We start from the raw sequence: 5,798 nt of genomic DNA, 5'->3' as shown, positions 1-5,798 counted from the left end.
CGTAAGTATCCTGTCTGATCACCAGCATCCATTCGTGTCCATTGTGCATTCCGACGGCCTTGAACAGTTCCAGCAGGACAACGCGACACCCCACACGTCCAGGATTGCTACAGAGTGGCTCCAGAAATACTATTCTGAGTTTAAGCACTTCCACTGGACACAAATCTCCCCACACATGAACATACCTGGGATGCCTTGCAACGTGCCGTTCAGAAGAGATTTCCACCCCCTCGTACTCTTACGGATTTATGGACAGCCCTGCAGGGTTCGTGGTGCCCGTTCTCTCCAGTACTACTTCAGACATTAGTCGAGTCCATGCAACGTCGTGTTGCGGCACTTCTGCTTGCTCGTTCACGCCCTACACGACATTAGGGGTTTGTACCAGTTTCTTTGGCTCTTCAGTGTATTTCAGCTTAACTGTAGTTCAGCTTTGATCTTCTAGTACAATTTTACCATTCACACTCACCTCTATTATCCCGTTGACGAATACTTGATGTCCCAGGATGAGTCCTAACAACCAGTCTCTTTCTTAGACACGTCATGACACAAATTTTTTTCTCCTCTTCGCCTCTTCGTTATTTATTCGACCTGTCCATCTTGTGTCCGAGCGAGGTGGCGCAGTGGTTAGACACTGGACTCGCATTCTGGAGGACGACGGTTCAATCGCGTCCGGCCATTCTGATTTAGGTTTTCCGTGATTTCCCTAAATCGCTCCAGGCAAATGCCGGGATGGTTCCTTTCAAAGGTCACGGCCGACTTCCTTCCCGTCCTTCCCTAATCCGATGAGACCGATGACCTCGCTGTCTGGTCTCCTTCCCCAAACAACACCCAACCCAACTATCCATCTTGTCTTTATCACTTTTCTGTAACATCTAATTTCAAATTCTTTTATGTCCTACTTGTCTGCTCTGTTTGTCAACCACGTTCCAAATCTGTACAAGGCTACGCTTGAAACCAATGCCTTCAGACAGGTTTCGTATGGGTGTTGCTAATAGCACGGCCCATGGTCACGGGGTTGCCGGCACGGTAACTCAGCGTGTTCGGTCAAGTCGTTAGCTGCCCTCTGTAATAAAGAAACTGAGTTAATGGATCAACGAGGAACTGAAACGGGTGTCTTGCGACGTCCGCACCGAGCAGATACAACGAACAAAAGGGAACGAAATGAGATTACCAAAAAAATAAAAGGTTGCGTCTTTGATTAGTAAACAAAACGTTCTTTGTCCCTGGTTCGAACCACACCGCCTCCTAAATGTTGAATAAAAATAATTAGCGATGGCGGCCGAAGACTTGGGCATAAGACGTCACCCTTTATCTGTCAACGGTCTTGTCAAAGAGGGCAGAAGAGCGGATAGAGGTTCAGTGCACTCTCTTGCCGTTGGGGTGGGGAAACTGCCTCTAAAAGCGGAAGAATTAGTAATGATCAAAGTCAAGAGGATGCAGAAGACAATGGAAACTACTGCATTAAAGATACGTGATATGTATCCACAGGATATGCGGCCTGCGATTGAAGAAGTGTCATGATGATCTCTCCGTAGGCAGAAGTTTCCTGACTAGTCTACCATTCGCTTGTCCGTGAGGGGATTGCCAAGGGGGATGAGACCACGAGGAAAAGACTCAATAACCGTCGAAAGGATGGCGTGCTGCGAGTCGGAGCATGGAACGTCAGAAATTTGAACGTTGTAGGGAAGCTAGAAAATCTGAAAAGGAAAATGCTAAGGCTCAATCCATATATGCTGGGGGCCAATGAAGTGAAATGGAAAGAAGACAAGGCTTTCTTGTCACATGAGTATAGGTAGAGCTACGTGAAATTCGTGTATGCTATAAATGTCCGATAAAATGCGAAATCAACGCATTTCAGCGAAATTTATTAAAAATTTCAGATTTCAGCGAAATTTATTAAAATTTGCAGATTTCAGCGAAATTCATTAAAATTAGCATATTTTAGCGAAAACTATTAAAATCAAGATATTTTCCGTAAGACAAAAAACGAATTTCGTTTCCTTGTTTTAGCCATTTTGCTCGACCGATTTACACAAATGACGTCTGGATATCAGCTGTTCTAGTTGCCGCAATAGCTGTGACTCTTCAGTTAAAAAGTATAAGTAGACAATTTCACGCCCAGTCTAATTTCCTACTTCTCCTGAACTGCACAAAACGTCTCTCCGTCCACATTAACCGAAAATTTTTAAAAACACGACGTAACCTCACAATCTGATATGCTTCAAAATCGGTTATGTTTACATTAGGTTTGTTTGAGATGTCCTACTTCAGTCGCCCCCAGTAAGAGCTGACCGTTGCTTCTGCGCATGCGCGAGTTGAATTCTACTCCAACGCTTCGGCACCAATGTTTGTTGGCCGCAGTGTGTGGATCCGGCCGTATGGTGTAAACACGTGTATGTAACGTTTTCCGAGTGTTGCGAAGTGATAACAGTGTGTTAAAATGGGTAGGCAAAAAGTCAGTTTACAGGAGCGATGCAATGGCTATCCCAAAGAAGAAGGTTTTTATGTTCACGATAAAAACACTTTTATGTGTCGATTTTGTAATGAGAAGCTCACCTGGGAGAGGAAGGACAATTTAGAAAAAAAGACATTAATTGTGCTAATCACAGGGCAAAAAAAGCGTCTGCAGTGGTTGCAGGAACTTCATCAAAAAGGCAGGCTGCTATTGGCGAGATGTTAGACATAGCCAAAAAAGTGAAAACTGACAATGAATGTACGCGCCACGATATAGTTAAAATGTGTTTAAAGGCCAACATACCATTGACAAAATTAGATAACGTTGAAGTTACGTCCTTTTTGAACACACATGTACCCGGTGCTGGTTGCATACCAAGTTCAGATAGACTTCGACGAGAATATGCCAGTAAGTGCAGTGACGAAATGAAAGAAGAAATCAGAAATTCTGTGAAGGATGTACCTATTGTGATTATCGCTGACGAAACGAGTGACAAAAATGGAAGGTGCGTATTTGCGGTTTTATTTCGGACAATGACCTTGACTTCCGAAAAGAAACTGTATATGGCTTCATGCAACTTTTTAGATGTTGCTAACAGAAGTACTTGTGCCCAGGCCATAGTGGATACCCTAAAAGACTACAGCATTAAATCTGAAAATGTTGTGGGCTTAGTATCAGACTCTGCTGCATATATGGGATGTTGTTATGAGGCACTTCAAGTACTGATTGGATACCATTTAATACATTTCAAATGCTGGGCCCACAAAATGAACTTAGTCGGTGACGTCTTTGTGAAAGAACTAAAGGAGTTAAATTTTATTGTGAGGAAAGTGAAAATGGCGTTCTTGCACGCTCGCAAAATGAAAAGCGCCTACCTTCAGTTTCTCCAGGAAAAATATCCTCACCTGCCAAAAACCTTTTTCCCGACCCGATAATCACGAGGTGGAATTCTTGGTTCCATGCACTGAAGTACTTGGACACATACTTAACAGCTATCATCGAAGTTTTCAGATCACTGCAAAACAAAAATGCTGCCATTGAGCTCATTCTGGATCACTTAAAAACTGAAGCTGCCTCAGATATAGTCGTCCTGCAAATGCAAATTTGTGAGTGACATACGTGCTAGCATTGTTAGTTTCAGAACAACGCTAGAGCGAACGACTTACCCATTTGCACATTTGTTATGGGAGGAAAGTGAGAGTGTTAAATCAATACTGAAAAGAAATTCTGAAGGTTGGTTTTCAACAGGCACTATTAATTATATAAACACACTCCAAAACGAGGCACAGAAAGCATCTGCAAATAGCTATCTTAAATCTGCTGTTATGAAAAGTTTACTAAAGCTATGTAAATACACAGCACCAGGCCCAAGTAATATTTTTTACGAAAATATTGGCAAGCTCTTCAACCCTGCAGTTTGTGGTGCGAAGTTAAATTTGGACAATTCTGCTGTTGTTAATATAGCAAAAACAATTCCGCAATTTGAATGCATTCCAACTGACCGTTTTATTCAGGCATATTCATCATTCCATAGACACCTTATTGACTGTTTGAGGCATGATGAGAAGCCTGATATATTGCAGCTTCTACTAATTGAAAAGCTTAAATATGATGCATTTGGAAATGCGGTTTTATCTGCAATATGGGCACCTATCAATAGTGGGGGTGCGGAGAGGTACTTAATTGTAAGTGACAGGAGGAGGTCAATGAAGCCAGACACTATTGAAACAACTTCAATGATTGCATTCAATAGATAAACATTTTTATATTGGTGTATAGTGAGTGGTAATTTGAATGACAAATAAAATTATGATGATGTGTTCCATAAATAATGTTTCCTATTTTCTTCTTCTTTTTGTTATTATAAGAAAACTGGGAATAGTGAAAAAGAAAAATCAAACTTTAAGGTAAGAATTTTGTCGTTTAACTGCTTAAAGGAACCAAAAAAAATAAATGCTAAATTCATATATAAGAAGCTAAATTCAAATTTCAAAATGCTAAATTTTCGAAGTTTATTTGCTAATCTCATGTAGCTCTAAGTATAAGACACTGTCAATAGCAGCAGCAAATGGTATAATGGGAGTAGGATTCGTTATGAACAGAAATGTGGGGCAGAGAGTGAGTTTCTATGAACAGATCAGTGATACACTTGTTTTCAGTCATATACTTGTTCTCATCAGAACGTGCAACAAATCAATACCAACAACAATTGTGCAGGTATACGAATACATGCCGACGTCACAGGCAGAATATGAAGACATAGAGGAAGTATATGAGGATCTGAATGGGTAATTCAGTACGTAAAGGGAATGAAAATCTGTCATGAGGGTTGGAATGCAATTGTAGCGGAAGATGTAGAAGAAGAGGTTACGGGAGAATATGTGCTTGGGGCAAGGAATGGGAGAGGGGAAAGAGTAATTGTGTTCTGTAACAAACTGCAGCTAGTAACAGCAAATACTCTATTCAAAAATCGTAAGAGGAAGACGTATGTTTGGAAAAGGTCAGTAGATGTAGAAAGATTTCAATTACATTACGCCATGGTCAGACAGAGATTCCGAAATGAGATACTGGATTGTAATGCGTGTCTAGAAGCAGATATAGACTCAGATCACAATGTAGTAGTGTTGAAGAGTAGGCTGAAATTTAGGAGTCTAGTTAGGAAGACTCAACGTGCAACGAAGTGGGATACGGAAGTAATAAGGAATGTCGAGATACGCTTGAAGTTCTCTAAAGCTGTAGATAGGGCAATAAGGAGTAGCTGAGTAGGCAGTACGAAGAGAAATCGACATCTCTAAAAAGTGCAATTACGGAAGCTGTAAGTGCGAGGAAACCACGGATATCAGAAGAACTTAGGTTAGGTTAGTGTTTTTTAACGTCCCGTCGACAACGAGGTCATTAGAGACGGAGCGCAAGCTCGGATTATGGAAGGATGGGGAAGGAAATCGGCCGTGCCCTTTTGAAAGGAACCATGCCGACATTTACCTGAAACGATTTAGGGAAATCACGGAAAACCTAAATCAGAATGGCTGGAGACGGGATTGAACCGTCGTCCTCCTGAATGCGAGTCCAGTGTGCTAACCACGGCGCCACCTCGCTCGGTATCAGAAGAAGTACTTCGGTTGATCGACGAATGAAGGAAACACAGAAATGTTCAGGGAAACTCAGGAATACAGATATACAAGTAACTTAGGAATGAAATAACCAAGAAGAGTCAGGAAGCTAAGGTGAAATGGCTGCATGAAAAATGTGAAGAAATCGAAAAAGAAATGGTTGTCGGAAGGACTGAGTTAGCATACAGAAAAATCAAAACAATCTTCGGTGAAATTAAGTTTATGGGTGGTAA

This window comes from Schistocerca gregaria, chromosome 1, assembly GCF_023897955.1.
Source record: "Schistocerca gregaria isolate iqSchGreg1 chromosome 1, iqSchGreg1.2, whole genome shotgun sequence".
Taxonomy (NCBI): domain Eukaryota; kingdom Metazoa; phylum Arthropoda; class Insecta; order Orthoptera; family Acrididae; genus Schistocerca; species Schistocerca gregaria.
This window is presented reverse-complemented; position numbering follows the sequence as displayed.